This window comes from Staurois parvus, unplaced genomic scaffold (genome assembly GCF_062004578.1).
Source record: "Staurois parvus isolate SC_StPar_1 unplaced genomic scaffold, SC_StPar_1.0 ptg000091l, whole genome shotgun sequence".
NCBI lineage: Eukaryota > Metazoa > Chordata > Amphibia > Anura > Ranidae > Staurois > Staurois parvus.
The window spans coordinates 3359403-3377400 of NW_028317887.1; the positions used below are offsets into that span (position 1 = coordinate 3359403).

A 17998-nucleotide genomic window follows, 5' to 3' on the forward strand; every position below is an offset into this window, starting at 1 on the left:
GCATGGAGTTTGCATGTTCTCCCTGTGCCTGTGTTGTTTCCTCTTGGTACTCTAGTTTCCTCCCACACTCCAAAGACAAGCTAGTAGGTTAATTGGCTCCTGTCTAAATTGGTCCTAGTATGTGTATATATGTGAGTTAGGGACCTTAGATTGTAAGCTCCATGAGGGCAGGAACTGATATGAGTGTACAATATTATTATTATTATTATTATTATTATTATACAGTATTTATAAAGCGCCAATAGTTCGCTCAGCGCTGTACATTACAAAAGGGAGACAGAACATGTGACAGAACAATACCAATACAATGCAAAACATGAGGGGATCAAGGGCCCTGCTCTTTCGAGCTTACAATATACAGTATATGTAAAGAGTTGTGTATATTGACAGCTCTATATAAATGCCTGCAATAAATTGCACTGGATGAAACTAAGTAAAGTGATTCTAAAGGTTTTTTTTTTTTAAATAACAAACATGTCTATACTTTCCTGCTGTGTACTGTGGTTTTGCACAGAGCTGCCTGGATCCTCCTCTTCTTGGGTCCCACACCGACGTCCCTTCTGTCGGGTGCCCCCACAGCAAGCAGCTTGCAGTGCAGTAGTCCCATTAAAAATCACTATTCAAGAAAAAAAAGCAAAAAAATAAAAAGGTATTCAGGAGGTGGAAGGATCGCCTCCTGACTGCCTGACAGAGGCTGCTGGGCAATCTTCTGGAAAGTGATCCACCACAGATTGCTTTGCAGAAGCTGCCTAAGTGGGAACAATGGAGTACAGAAAATGTATTTTTTTTTATTGTGCAATGTGGTGAGCTGCGATTTGCAAGCTTATTGAATTAGCTGACTGTAAACTGTAGAACAACTAAATCACATTCCGCTGTAGTTAATTTACACGTGGTAGGAGGGCATCATCTGCCCCTGGCTGTGCCACACCATTACTTGCAGTTCTAACAATTACAGGTTGTTAAACTGCAACACAGTTCACACCCATGAGACCTATCATGGCAGTATAGGAAGAGCAGTCATGCACCAGTCTATGCTGTTTTTTACTATTTCCTTTCTAAAAATAATATCCGGCTAGTTTATGAAATCTGAAGAAAACCTTAATAATGTTTTAACCTATATTGCCAAACCAGCACTAGGAAAAGGAAATTGGGTTTTGATGTGCAAACCCATTCTTTTGTTGCTTCAGCTTTAGTAAGCTGCCCTCGTACACTGCAGGCAGAATGAGATATTCAGTAAAACCAACTATGTAGTAGTAGCATTACTCTATTAACCTCCATGCCCTTCTTCTTAGGGCTCTGTAATGCTGTAAGGCAAAAAACAAAAGGATATACTGTAGGTATGTGTAAATGTGCATTGTACTGGAATAAATATACAGTCAGGTCCATAAATATTGGGACATCGACACAATTCCAACATTTTTGGCACTATATATCACCACAATGGATTTGAAATTAAACGAACAAGATGTAATTTAACTGCAGACTGTCAGCTTTAATTTGAGGGTATTTACATCCAAATCAGGTGAACGGTGTAGGAATTACAACAGTTTGCATATGTGCCTCCCACTTTTTAAGGGACCAAAAGTAATGGGACAATTGGCTTCTTAGCTGTTCCATGGCCAGGTGTGTGTTATTCCCTCATTATCCCAATTACAATGAGCAGATAAAAGGTCCGGAGTTCATTTCAAGTGTGCTATTTGCATTTGGAATCTGTTGCTGTCAACTCTCAAGATGAGATCCAAAGTGCTGTCACCATCAGTGAAGCAAGCCATCATTAGGCTGAAAAAACAAAACAAACCCATCAGAGAGATAGCAAAAACATTAGGCATGGCCAAAACAACTGTTTGGAACATTCTTAAAAAGAAGGAATGCACCAGTGAGCTCAGCAACACCAAAAGACCCGGAAGACCACGGAAAACAACTGTGGTGGATGACCGAAGAATTCTTTCCCTGATGAAGAAAACACCCTTCACAACAGTTGGCCAGATCAGGAACACTCTCCAGGAGGTAGGTGTATGTGTGTCAAAGTCAACAATCAAGAGAAGACTTCACCAGAGTGAATACAGAGGGTTCACCACAAGATGTAAACCATTGTTGAGCCTCAAAAACAGGAAGGCCAGATTAGAGTTTGCCAAACGACATCTAAAAAAGCCTTCACAGTTCTGGAACAACATCCTATGGACAGATGAGACCAAGATCAACTTGTACCAGAGTGATGGGAAGAGAAGAGTATGGAGAAGGAAAGGAACTGCTCATGATCCTAAGCATACCACCTCATCAGTGAAGCATGGTGGTGGTAGTGTCATGGCGTGGGCATGTATGGCTGCCAATGGAACTGGTTCTCTTGTATTTATTGATGATGTGACTGCTGACAAAAGCAGCAGGATGAATTCTGAAGTGTTCTGGGCAATATTATCTGCTCATATTCAGCCAAATGCTTCAGAACTCATTGGACACTGCTTCACAGTGCAGATGGACAATGACCCAAAGCATACTGCAAAAGCAACCAAAGAGTTTTTTAAGGGAAAGAAGTGGAATGTTATGCAATGGCCAAGTCAATCACCTGACCTGAATCCAATTGAGCATGCATTTCACTTGCTGAAGACAAAACTGAAGGGAAAATGCCCCAAGAACAAGCAGGAACTGAAGACAGTTGCAGTAGAGGCCTGGCAGAGCATCACCAGGGATGAAACCCAGCGTCTGGTGATGTCTATGCATTCCAGACTTCAGGCTGTAATTGACTGCAAAGGATTTGCAACCAAGTATTAAAAAGTGAAAGTTTGATTTATGATTATTACTCTATCCCATTACTTTTGGTCCCTTAAGAAGTGGGAGGCACATATGCAAAGTGTTGTAATTCCAACACTGTTCACCTGATTTGGATGTAAATACCCTCAAATTAAAACTGACAGTCTGCAGTTAAAGCACATCTTGTTCGTTTCATTTCAAATCCATTGTGGTGGTGTATAGAGCCAAAAATGTTAGAATTGTGTCGATGTCCCAATATTTATGGACCTGACTGTATATATATATATATATATATATATATATATATATATATACACATACACACCCGTATATATATATATATATACACACATACACACGCGTATATATATATATATATATATATATATATATATATAAAAATATACACATACACACGCGTGTATATATATATATATATACATACATATATATATACAGGTGAAACTCGAAAAATTAGAATATTGTGCAAAAGTTCATTTATTTCAGTAATGCAACTTGAAAGGTGAAACTAATATATGAGATAGACTCATAACCTGCAAAAGAAGATAGTTCAAGCCATGATTTGTCATAATTGTGATGATTATGGCTTACAGCTCATGAAAACCCCAAATCTACAATCTCAGAAAATTAGAATATTACATGCAATCAATAAAACAAGGATTGTGCATAGAACAATATCAGACCTCTGAAAAGTATAAGCATGCATATGTACTCAGTACTTGGTTTGGGCCCCTTTTGCAGCAATTACTGCCTCAATGCGGCGTGGCATGGAACCTATCAGCCTGTGGCACTGCTGAGGTGTTATGGAAGACCAGAATGCTTCAATAGCGGCCTTCAGCTCTTCTGCATTGTTTGGTCTCATGTCTCTCATCTTTCTCTTGGCAATGCCCCATAGATTCTCTATGGGGTTCAGGTCAGGCGAGTTTGCTGGCCAATCAAGCACAGTAATCCCACGGTCATTGAACCAGGTTTTGGTGCTTTTGGCAGTGTGCGCAGGTGCCAAGTCCTGCTGGAAAATAAAGTCAGCATCCCCATAAAGCTTGTCTGCGGAAGGAAGCATGAAGTGCTCCAAAATCTCCTGGTAGATGGCTGCGTTGACCCTGGACTTAATGAAGCACAGTGGACCAACACCAGCAGATGACATGGCTCCCCAAATCAACACAGACTGTGGAAACTTCACACTGGACTTCAAGCATCTTGCAGTGTGTGCCTCTCCATTCTTCCTCCATACTCTGGGTCCTTGGTTTCCAAATGAGATGCAAAAGTTGCTCTCATCAGAAAAGAGGACTTTGGGCCACTGAGCAAAAGACCAGGTATGTTTTTCCTTAGACAGGTAAGACGCTTCTGACGTTTGTTGTTCAGGAGCGGCTTAACAAGAGGAATACGACATTTGAAGCCCATGTCCAGGATCCGTCTGTGTGTGGTGGCTCTTGATGCACTGACTCCAGCCTCAGTCCCCAACACTTTTGAATGGCCTTTTCCTGACAATCCTTTCTAGGCTGCGGTCATCCCTGCCTTTTTTTTCCACACTTTTCCCTTCCACATAACTTTCTATTAATGTATTTTGATACAGCACTTTGGGAACATCCCAACTTCTTTTGCAATTACCTTTTGAGGCTTTCCCTCCTTATGGAGGGTGTCAATGATGGTTTTCTGCACAACTGTCAGGTCAGCAGTCTTTCCCATGATTAGAATTCCTACTGAACCAGACTGAGAGATCATTTAAAGGCTCAGGAACCCTTTGCAGGTGTTATGGCTTAATTAGCTGACTAGAGTGGGACACTTTGAGCCTAGAATATTGCACCTTTTCACAATATTCTAATTTTCTGAGATTGTGGATTTGGGGTTTTCATGAGCTGTAAGCCATAATCATCACAATTATGACAAATCACGGCTTGAACTATCTTGCTTTGCATGTAATGAGTCTATCTCATATATCAGTTTCACCTACAAGTTGCATTACTGAAATAAATGAACTTTTGCACGATATTCTAATTTTTCGAGTTTCACCTGTATATATATATATATCCATACATATATATATCCAGTGTCATTTTAAAGCATTTTTAATCTTAGTTGATTTTTAAAATGTAATAATTCTAAAAAATATATTCCCTTTTCTAAATGTTCATTGAAAATATCTGGAACATAATTCCTTAATATTTCATTATTATTGCCGAGAGAATAAAAGATAGCTATATATATTTTCTTCCGGGCATCTCCTAAGTTGTGAAAGATTTCCCTAACAATGAATAAAAAAGGGTAGAAGATAATGGCTCTAATGGCTCATCAAATATTTATACTTTACAAAAAATAGAAACATAAGACATATGAAGGCAATTATGCACTCCAAGAACAAATGGCACTGCAGCATGCCTGCAAAAAAGGATGCATGTTTTTGTGTGCTGGGGAATGTACATGATTTTGCTTGCATTCCTTCATCACAAAAGTGGGAAAGGCATCTTAAGAACATACAGTATTTATATATATTCATCAGTGGAAGTACATTATGTTTGCTATATGTGGTAACATTTGCAACAACTTCACTGAGTACAAGTGTCTTAAGGCTCCATTCACACTTGTGCAACTTCAAAATCGTGCGATTTTCATTGCGACTTTACAGTGTGACTTGATGTGACTTTGATGTGATTTTGATGCAACTTTGGATGAGTGAGACTTTGGCTTTGGCCAAGGATGATTGTTTGTGCTCTACAAAGGCACACGCAAGTCACACATAAGTCAGTAGGGCCATCTTTAATATTGCTTGGACCCTGGGCAAACATTTTCTTACCCCCACCAATGTAATTTTGCTCTCCACCTGCTCTGAGATATAAAACGAATAGCAACTAAATTCAAAATCAGTTTACTGCAGCAGATCAGGCAGCAATTGCAATTGATTGTCGGAGGTTACAGCATATCATTAGCACTCACTGACTGGTTGCTAGAGGTTACAGCACACATTACAGCTCAATGATTAGTTGCTAGAGGTTACAGCAGATTATTTCTGCTTGCTGATTGATTGCTAGAGGTTACTGCACATCATTACTGCTCACTGATTGGTTGCTATAGGTTACTGCACATCCTTACTGCTCACTGATTGGTTGCTAGAGGTTTCTGCACAACATTACTGGTCACTGGTTGGTTGCTAGAGGTTACTGCACATTATTACCTCTCACCCATTGGTTGCTAGAGGTTACTGTACATCCTTGCCAATCACTGATTGATTGCTAGAGTTTACAACACTTAATTACATCTCACTGATTGGTTGTTGAAGGTTACAGCACCTCACTGCCTGCATGCCATGGACTGAGAAGGTTAGGGGACCCACCAATAGACAGAAAACTCCTAGGACTCCTGGGATCAAAGGGGGGTGTGATCAGTGGCAGTGCTAGGGGGAGAATTCATGGAATCAGTGGCAGTGGTGGGGGGATGGGATCAGTGGCAGTGGTGGGGAGGATGGGATGAGTGGCAGTGCTGGGGGGATGGGATGAGTGGCAGTGCTGGGGGGATGGGATGAGTGACAGTGCCAATGGGGGGATGGGATGAGTGACAGTGCTGATGGGGGGATGGGATAAGTGGCAGTGCTTGGGGGGATGGGATCAATGACAGTGTTTGGAGTGGATGGGATCAGTGGTAGTGCTGGATGGGGATGGAAGGTGACATTTCTACACCGACCACTAATGTTAGGGGGGATTATAACTGATGACCAATGTAAGGGGGATTTACACTGACCACCAGTGTAAGGGTGATTCTGAACTTACCACCAATGTAAAGGGAAATTTACACTGGCCATCAATGTAATGGGTAATTTACACTGACCACCAATGTAATGAATAATTTACACTCACAACCAATGTAATCGGGGATTTTACATCAATAACCAATGCATTTTTTTACACTGGCCACCAATGTAAGGGGGAATTTACACTGACCACAAGCAGAGGTGTTGGTGGCTGGAATCTGGGGGGCACAAATGCTGCCACTATTTACATATGAATGTCACATTTCAAGCGCTATTTACCTATCAAAGCAGCTGTTATTTACATGTGAATGCTGACACAGGCTGTATGCATGAGTCATCTGTACATGGTATTAGGCAGAGCTGGGCAGTGACAACACTTCACAATGATATATCTGACACCAAGACAAAGACTTCAAGGGACAAGGGGATGTAAACCAGTACAGTTGGCAAGTATGAGGAAGCTACTTTGGGGACCACAACAATGACTGCGCCCAGGGCAGTTGTCCCTTTTGCCCCTCCCTAAAGAGGGCCCTGCAAGTCACATGTATATCATTCAGGTGCGACTTTCATGCAACTTTGGAGGGTTTACATTGAAGTCTATGGCCCTCAAGTCGCAATAAAGTCAGACCAAAGAAGTGCAGAGCGTACTTTCAAGTCGCTATGACTTGAAGTTGCACAGAAATGAATGGTACTCATTGGGAAATATGGGGTGCAACCTGTTATACGACTTTGGACCCAAAAGTCACACTACAAGTCATGCAAGTGTGAATATGCTCTAAACTACAACTATAGTCAAAACATTTTTTTTCATTTTGGCTAGAGCAAGTGAGGATTATAACCCCTGTCAAATTTTTTTTACACCATCTGTGTCCCATTGCAGAGATTTCCCTTCACTTCCTGTCCCATAGCCAAACAAGAAGTGAAGGAAAATCCTTGAAAATTAAGTGCATTCCTTGGGGACCCCCAGGCCATCAGAACTATTGTCCCCATTGGAAGATTTCCCCTCTATAACTTTTTTCGGGAGAACCCAAAATTTGGGATTTTCATTACTTCCACTTTCAATGATAATGGTAAAAACGACAAATAGAGAGGGTAAATCTCCCTAACGGGGGTACAGACTGCAATAAAAATTGACAGGTGTTCTAATTCCCCTGCACTCTATTGAGAACCAAAAAAAGTTTTGCCTTTAGTTTTACTTTAAGATCAGGTTTACACTTGGGCCATTCAGGAATGCATGATTTTGCATGCACGAAGGGGTGCCAATAATTATTATTATAGGGAACATAAGGGCAGGCAGTACAATTATAAACAATTTAATACAGAAGGAATCAGAGGCCCCTGCCCGTTAGAGCTTACAATCTAATTCATTAATTGCCATTAATTAGTTCTTAATGGCACCCCCATTCATCGGCAAATGCAGCACATTTTTGTGTGTGCCAGATCTCATAATGCTGCTGCACCATGCAATTTGGTGTAGCACAATTTTTTAAAAACACAGTCGGGGACTTCCAGCAGCCCATTCAAATGTGAACCTAGGCTAAGTACAATAAGTTAGTATCTGGTGAGTGTTTTAAATACAGGAGCTTTTTTTTTTAGCAGGTACTGTAAGTTCAATAGATGTGCCAGCCACAGCTCTTCATAGTGCTGAAATCATCATTTTTACATATTTTGAATACAAAACAGGTCAATGTTCCTTTTTATACAGCTTTATTTTTTATTCCAAAACTAAAAAAAAAGTTTGAAAAGGCATGCGGGCTGGTATCTCCATTGTAAAGACCCAGCAAGCATGGGGACCCCTACCATACTGATTTCATCCCTAGAGACCTGCTGCAGTGTGCTTTGAGAGATCAACACAATACAATATGTGATATCAAAAGTGAGATGCGGCATACTGAGTGATTTCTGATTCACTGTCAATAAATAAGATATGATGATGTCACTTGATTCATCAAAGAGGAACTGGTGTCATATGTTATAAAGGCATTGGATACCATTTCAACAGCTGATTTACAAATCTTTTTCACTGATGAAAGCTTATATCAGACGTTAAGCCTTATCCTTCCACATTCCACAAGGGTGTAAATATATAGTTATTGCACAGTATGGTAGTATTCCAGACATTTTAAACTGCTTAAGAAAAAAAATGGAACAAAACCCTTTGTTATTCTAAGTAAAATTTATAAAACCCCAGCACGGCAAACAAGCAGCAAGGGAACCAAACTTGAGAATGTGCACACAGGGAGTAATTTGCTGGTGGATTCTTCCATTTATCAAAATATAATACCATATTTATAGCAATGCATGCTAAATGGTGAAACAAATTGGAGAAGAAAAAACTTTAACCCTTCCAATACCATCAGCGCCATGGAAACATAACATACTGCTTCTTGCCATTACTTGCATGCTGATATTCAAATGAATTAAACATTTACAATCATCATGGCCTAAATTTTTCATACCTACTCACAAATACATACTCATGAAACCACAACGAAACCATCTATTTCAAAAGAATTTTTGCACAGAGTTGCTTTATTTTTTAATCTTTCTTAAATCTGTTTTATGAATACAAGCATAATGCTTTATCCTATTATATGCATTAACGATGATAAATGTGATATCCTTAAAATAAAAAAAGCATACTGCAAATTAATAAGGGATTTATGTTCCTTAAAATAAAAAAGGCATACTGAAAATTGATAAGGGTTTGATGTTAAAAACTATAGTGGTTATTATAATATTGTAAGCTCCAAGGAGCAGGGCCCTCCTATCCCTCTTGTATTGAACTGTATTGTTGCTGTATTGTCTCCCGTTATATTGTAAAGTGCTGAGCAAACTGTTGGCACTATATAAATCCTGTATAATAATAATACAAGTAATACAAGTAAAGCCAACATGTACATGAGAGCTCATATAAGACAATTGTGTTCTACAATGTGAACAGAAGATGGAGCTCTAAGTATTCAAGTGTACATCCTATGTAGACAAATGGATGCATGTGGGTGGAAGTGGTTGCTAAGACACTCATGAAAAGCATGAGATATTAACCTTGATCTCTGAAATTCTGTTGATGAACTGAAGCACTTGAACAGAAGTCTATAGCTTCTGGAGGACATTAGTTAGTGGATTACATTATTCCTGCAGGACAAAAACCCTCTGTCTGTATAAAAAGAGAACCCATTCCTCTTCTCTCTAAAAAACAGATCCATTAAACAGCTTAGACTTCAGGTGGGTTGCAGAACTGAGATATAAGCACATTTACGTTTCCATGCTGGGGAAAAAGGCTCAATAAACAAATGCCATGTTTAAGCAAGGATTAGGTCTTGGTGATCTACAGGATGTCCTTAAAATCTGGACATATAGCTGAAATGCTTATTGAGAAAAAAAAACATATAGTTAGTGATATTTCATATCTGTCCGGACTTTAGGTACACCCTGTATAATATATGTATACACAAAAATCTGACATGTCTTTCTCCAGAAAGACTGTTCATTATGTTCAACATATTCAAGTTAGTTTAACATCTTTACACTTGCTGATACCTGAAAACATTGTTCTTTTATAGATCAAGGCTTAAAATATACACCATTATAGGTAAATAACCATATTTGCGCTAATGCATATTCCTTTTTCATACAATCTCACTAATGTCCCATTTTCAAAAATATTTTAAGAAAATGTACATTTATATTTAGTATTTAAGCAAGCAACTCCTTTCTCTATAACCTAATTATTTTAACAGGAAGCTGGTGTATAGCTCCATTGATTAAAATACTGCTATCAAGTAATGTTCTAGTAAGTTCTGACAGCTGCACTCAAAAAAATCTCTCCAATAATGTACAGTATATACATTATGTATGCAGTCAAGACCTATACTCAAAGCATATGTCTACTGAATCTTGAAGGACTGTCCAAGTAGACATAATTGATAGGGCCTAAAAGTAGCCATATTATCGAATAAGTTGTTATAAGAAAAAATGCCTGGATTATATTTTGTTTCTTCTCTCTGAGAACTTGCCCTGAATTCTGTTCTATCTCCCATCTAGGTACTCCCTCTCCTGGCTTCCCTCTATCAGGTGTATTTTCCTGCCTCTTAAGGTGTTTCTCCCTGTCCTTTACCTTGTGTCTACAACCTCCTCCACCTTGGTGTTGTTTATACTTTTCCTGTGGGTATTTAATGGTATCTTCTCATTGGCCAGCTGCTGTGAAATTATCATACTATCTTGTAGAACATCTTGCATTTGCAGTCCCAGCCCTATGCCAAGTACCTCAGTGACTTTGTATATTATTTATGTCCTGCTCCATGCCTTGCATACCCTTATGATGTTGTTTATGGTGTTGGCTCTCTGCCTCATCAACTGTCTGGATGGCAGATGTATCCATATTTCACCCCTTCCCTCCATTTGTTGGTAAGAACCCTTAGTTGGCAAAACCTACCCTATAGCTCTATTCTAATCCCAATTATACTTGGACGTTCTTTGACATATTTACAACACAACAGTGCTTGGGCCTTTTAACAGGCCTTTCGAGCTCCATGTGCTGCATTATGGGGTGGAGAGGGTTTGATATGTGTTCCCCTAAAAGTTACAGGGTTTTGGCTGTGCCACAGTGGGGATCAGAGCGAGAGATTAATAGTGCTAATGGAGGGTGTCTTAAGCTCTGAGGACTCCCAGCATTCAATCATGTGCAAGCAGAAATACTGCAATCCTAAAGAAACCCATAGAGCACCACTCTAAGCACCAACATGTAAGAAATCTGATGACTCCAATGCTGCATGTTGTCGGTGTCCAGTGGGGCTGGCCAAAATTGATTATGGAACAGATAGGGAGCCACATTCTAGCAATCAGCCCAGTGTCAAAGTGTGAAAGGTCAGCTTCAGTTTGTTTCTTTCCAGGCTATGCCCCTAAAACATTTCACCATCCCATGGGCTTAATCGCAGGAGGATGAGGCATGGTTTGGCAGGGGAACACCTGAAGCTGACCTTTCACACATCGGTTCCAGGCTGACTTTGGAGTGTGGATCCCAATGTTTCCCACAAGAAAAAATACTGTTTTTTTTGTTTTCCTTGACTATGATTAGGTATCCTTTGAAAAGTGAATTTTCGCTGTGTTTGCTATTCTAAGGAGAAATTCCCTTGCAAAGTGAAAAGCCTGTTTGCCTTTAATAAATCAACCCAACTGTCACTCCATAAAACTATACAAACTCTGTTTTGAGAAAAAAAACACTTAGAGTTTCTTATTTTTTGCAACCTGTGCCTCCATTTCTAAGCAATCTGTGGTGGAATCTCTGACACTATCTGAATGTGCAAAAGACTTCCTCGGCCTATCAACCCGCAGCTGTTCCCCCTATGCACTGCTACATAGTTGGTAAAGTTGAATAATTACAATAGTCCATCCAGTTCAACCCATGTGGTTTTGTATGTGTTCGTATCAAGAATCATATCCCGTATCCCTGTATATTGTGTTTACTAAGATGCCCATCTAAGATTTTTTTAAACTATCAACACTCCCTGCTGATACCATCAATTGTGGAAGTGAGTTCCACATCCCTACCCCTCTGACAGTGAAAAACCCCTGAGGCAATTTAAGGTTAAACCGCCTCTCTTCCAATTTCATTATGTGGCCCCGTGTCTTCTTATACTCCCTGAAACTGAATAGATTATTCAATATGTTAGAATTACCACTGAGGATCTATATTGACTGACACTACAGGATCAAAGACTCACTATACAGTAGCATTGTTGAATAAAAAAGTGCATGGATCCCTTATCCAAAATGGTGGCATGTGCACTTCCGGTTTACGGCTTGACGTAATCGGCATACCCTACGTGTTACGGCACGTCACTCACATTTAAAAGTGTCCCAGGTGGAGACTTTTAAATGTGAGTGTATTTTGATCAGTATTTTAATAAAGTTGGTTGCATTTGCCTATACTTCACTATATGGAGCATTTTTTTCATATGTCTGTGGAGCATTTTGGAGATTTTAAGTGCTGATGGTGGTGAAGATCTCTGCACCAGAATACCCTTCCGGGTTAAAGGGAAAGGCGTAGTTTGACCTGAGTATTCAGGTCAAACCTGAAAGTGAGCGCAATAGTGTGTCAGAGGTGGTTAAGCACTAAGGGGTGACACGGGAGCACTGTATATGTGTATGCAGTAGTGTGATCACACAGATCCACTTGGAGCACAGCGGATTTAAAGGGATGGTTCACCAGCATTTTTGATACCATAATATTGGGACACTTGTTGATGGTATATTTGGAACACGATGCACAGGAGATATACCACACAAGCACATGTGAAGATATTGGAGTGTTCAAGGGACAGTTCACTATTTTGTACGGTTCATTTGGTATTTGTATACACTATTCATTTAGCTGGTAACTATTAACTGGTATATGCAGTTTAATGGATATTTAAGTATATGTGTTGATATTTATTTTGATGTAGCACATATTATTGTCACAAAGCACAATTTTCTGTTTTCACTATTCACATATGCACGTTGGATTTATTTAGCTCTGTATTTGAGTTTATAGTACTGCGCTGCATTTTTTTAATTTATTCTGCTAGCTTTCCTTTCTGCAGTTTGGCATTGCATGCCATTGCTGAGTCTGTCATCTACTAGGACCCCCAGATCCTTTTCCATCCTGGATTCCCCCAGAAGTTCTCCCCTTAGCATGTACAGTAACTTGCATTCATATTGTTTGCCCTCAAATGCATTACTTTACATTTTTTAACATTAAACCTCATTTGGAACCTCACTGCTCTCACATAAAATGTCCCCTGCTTAGCCTGATCTATTCAATTCAAGAAAAACAAACAAGATTTTGGTGCGAGCAGACACAACTGGCCATTACTCTCAGACGTTGCTGTGTCACCCTAGCAAGAGGTCACCAGAGATTGAGGCTTGACCGATCTAGACTCCACGTTTATCAGCAGAGAGTTCTGGTGATCTCAGTGCATGGAGAGGGGGGGGAGTGGAGATCAGCTTTGGGATGACGGGCTGAAGAAGCATCTGACACTTTTTAGTAGCATTAGAAGTTCCAAAACAAGCTGCGTTAAAACCAAGGCACAAATTGCAAGAAAAGGGTCAACTGTAGTTATTCCATTTTATATATTTATAGCACTAAGAGTTTGTTCACACGTGTGGTTATACTGCTGCCCCTCTGAAAAGCAGTCCACGTATTGAAAGTCAGTGAGGAGGAATATGTTGCCTTCTCATTGCCCGCTTAACCCTCAAAATGCTGAGCCACCATGCTGCAACTGTGTGCATTGTACGCGGTTGCAGGGCGGTTCTAGTGTAGCCCCATTCATTTGAATTGGCTGCATGCAACGGCAGTACCGACTGCTAAAAGCGACATACCATTTAATACTTTCTACGGCTGTGAAGCAAACCATGTGTACAGCTCTGAGCAGCTGCATGTCCTGATTTAGGTGAGGGGTCAGGGGGCAATACTCAACCACCTGCTTTTACTAGCTCTTGGATACCTGTGAGAACAAGCCTAATGTGTGCCTATATTGTTTTAGGTAGGGACAGAATGGCAGGGGTTCAGGAGAGAAGCGAGATGAGGGAAGAGGAGTAGGTTGTGTTTTCAACTGTGTTCACAGGAGTTTTTATGCCACTGAGCAAACGCATACAGTCAACAATGGAGGGAAGTGAGATCTATTTTACACCAGTGACCATGTGTTATAACAGCTTGCCTACAGCACTTCAAACCTAACTTTGCAATTATACTTTATTATAGAAGTAATCACTCTTCATCTACTTGGGCTCTTCAGCTAATGCATTCACCCAAGAATAGGCTTAGTTATAGAGTTACTGAATGTTTAAACTGTATTTGACTTTTGCAGCCAATTTGGCATAATACCTACTTTAAATAGATTTCATGTCTCCATTCACATAGCATAACTAAATATCTAAACATTGCCTTTTTTTAGATGCTCTATTCTACACCCTCCAGCAAGAAAAAAATTCTAGATATTTTTCTTTTGTTTATGAAGGGGTTGGGTATCTGTGTTTGTTCTGATTAACACGGTCTATACCAGCAATGGGCAAACTACGGCCTGCGGGCCGTATACGGCCCGGCGGACCTTTTAATCCGGCCCGCGGAGCGTGATACATTGGCTGTCAGGATGTGTGTAGGCGGGGCAGCGTGACGAACGTGAGAGGAGCTAGGCTCCTCTCACAGTCCGCCCTGAAGACCGGAACGGCGCGGGAACACGGCGAGAGGAACGCGCGGAGCAAAGGTAAGTAAATTGACACAGGGGGACTTGGCTTACTACTTGGGGGGGAATAGTACTATGGGGGATGAAATACTATATGAGGGATGAATTAATATGGGGGATGAATTAATATGGGGAATGAATTACTATAGGGGGGATGAATTACTATATGGGGGATGAATTACTATATGGGGGATGAATTACTATGGGGGATGAATTACTATATGGGGGATGAATTACTATGGGGAATGAATTACTATAGGGGGGATGAATTACTATATGGGGGATGAATTACTATATGGGGGATGAATTAATATGGGGGATGAATTACTATATGGGGGATGAATTACTATATGAGGGATGAATTACTATATGGGGGATGAATTACTATGGGGGATGAATTACTATGGGGGATGAATTACTATATGGGGGATGAATTACTATGGGGGATGAATTACTATGGGGGATGAATTACTATATGGGGGATGAATTACTATGGGGGATGAATTACTATATAGGGGATGAATTACTATAGGGGGGATGAATTACTATAGGGGGGATGAATTACTATATGGGGGATGAATTACTATGGGGGATGAATTACTATATGGGGGATGAATTACTATGGGGGATGAATTACTATATGGGGGATGAATTACTATATGGGGGATGAAATACTATATGAGGAATGAATTAATATGGGGGAAGAATTAATATGGGGAATGAATTACTATAGGGGGGATGAATTACTATATGGGGGATGAATTACTATATGGGGGATAAATTACTATGGGGGATGAATTACTATATGGGGGATGAATTACTATATGGGGGATGAATTACTATGGGGGATGAATTACTATATGGGGGATGAATTACTATGGGGGATGAATTACTATATGGGGGATGAATTACTATGGGGGATGAATTACTATATGGGGGATGAATTACTATAGGGGGGATGAATTACTATAGGGGGGATGAATTACTATATGGGGGATGAATTACTATGGGGGATGAATTACTATATGGGGGATGAATTACTATGGGGGATGAATTACTATATGGGGGATGAATTACTATATGGGGGATGAATTACTATATGGGGGATTAATTACTATGCTTACTATGGGGGAATATTACTATACTTACTATGGATGACACATACACATCATTCATCTACTCTTGGTCCGGCCCCCGGGTCCAATATATGAACCCATTGCGTCCCTCAAGTCAAAAAGTTTGTCCACCCCTGGTCTATACTATGCAGGCAGATCTTCATTATCAGTTGTAACTAGATTTGAACATTGTCTGCCCTACAAAAGGATTTCGGCATCATGCACACTGTAAGCTTAAAGACGTGTTTTCTCCTACAAGAGTTTAGCAGCGTTTTTCACAAGAAAAGAAAATTTTCCTTTTTTTTTTCTGCCTGTAAACTTCTCTGCCACTAAAATCCTGCAAACAACTATAGTGTGCATGGACGCGTAAGCTAACATGGAGGGGAGTTTACAGGCAAAGGAAAAAAAAGGTCAAACACCTCTAGAATTAGCTTTTTTTAGCTGCAGTTTGCCTGAGGCCTAAAGGCATAGAGGCTAGGTTTCTTGCATTGTATGCTAATGACAGACTTGGGACAAGCTCACTTTAACATTGTTCGAAAAAACGTGCTTTCTGCCATGACACCTTCTCCAGAGAAACTTTTAAAAGGTAACATTTTTTTTTGGGGGGGGGGGGGCATGCTGTGTGAATAGGAACATAACAAAGACATATATTGATGTAGCACTACCCCCTTAGGAGCCACTGTGATCACTGTCCAAGTCTTCCCTTCTTTTGTCTTACAGCCAGGCACATGGTAGTTTCACAGCCAGGTACACACACACACTTTCACTCCTTGTCCTCAATGATCAGTCTAGAGGTTGTTTTTGGTAGTTTTATTGTTGGACAACTTGGATAGGAAGAAGGGGATTTAGTAGGATACTCCAAGATTAGTGTGATTAGGAACATAACAAAGACATATATTGATGTAGCACTACCCCCTTAGGAGCCACTGTGATCACTCTCCAAGTCTTCCCTTCTTTTGTCTTACAGCCAGGCACATGGTAGTTTCACAGCCAGGTACACACACACACTTTCGCTCCTTGTCCTCAATGATCAGTCTAGAGGTTGTTTTTGGTAGTTTTATTGTTGGACAACTTGGATAGGAAGAAGGGGATTTAGTAGGATACTCCAAGATTAGAACTAGTTACAGTTGAAGAAATAATTTAAATAGCAGTCTTGAGAAAAGTCCCAATGTCAGAAGGGGGTTAAACAGACAGTGCTCTTCAGGACACTAGCTGGTGTCCTCTTCTTCAGACCAACCAAGGAGTAGCAAAGCACACCAGAGTCCCCAAGATCCCACAGTGTCCGTACTCACAAGGCCCAAGGATAGAATGGCAGCCTCCCTCCAATCTTCCAAGCAATGCCCTCCAGTGATACCAGACAGATCTTTGGCAGACAGCTCCCCTCAGTCAGCTTCCTGAAGAACTAAGGTCCTCTCTCTCTTACTTCAATCCCTCAGGTCGCCCACCTGAGGCAGCACGGCAGCAGCTGCCTGGGGAGGCAGCGTGCCTTCCCTCAGGCTGGTACAATCCTCTCCAGGAAAGACTGAGGGCTCAGTGCGTGCAAAGAAAAAAATACCCTCTCCCAGCATCCTTCATGGCTGCACTCCCTGGGATAGGCTGGAGTGGCATTAATATTCATGCTGTGTTCCACCTATACATCCAGAACCTTCCTAGGTTACTTGGATACAGAGGAAGACAGAGGCAGAACTAGCAGCACTTGAACACAATGAGCAGGCACTACTAAACAACTGCAGAAAACCTAATTATATTTTCCTGACAGTTCTCCTGTTAAGCAAAGGAACCAACTATAATCTACTAATCCTAGCACCTATCTAGAAGATTGCTTCATTGGGTTTTACTCAAATTTTACTGAAAAAGTAGAAATAAGCCAGTTCTAGGGGAAAACTCATAAGATTGAGCTTGAAGTGCTGCTTGCATGACCTTTCGTGTCTTGGGTACAAACTTTGGGGAAAAAAAATTGGGACTAGGCATCAATTTTACGATAGTAAATTGTATTGTATTGTATGCAGATACCATATTATATCTGTACAGGAGGATAATGTAAGCAAACTTTGAGCGAGCCAAGCCCTAAAACCAATGCACACTTTTCCGATGCAGTGTGTTCTGATGTTCTGCATCAGAAAAAAAAATTGTATGCCCATTTT

The 17998-nt window shown here is 40.4% G+C and overlaps 1 protein-coding gene across 14 annotated transcripts in view; it reads right to left on the minus strand.

Annotated features, from left to right (window-relative positions):
* Positions 1–17998, minus strand: part of MAPK10 (mitogen-activated protein kinase 10) — a 355889-nt gene that overhangs the window by 56854 nt on the left and 281037 nt on the right. The window lies entirely within an intron of this gene.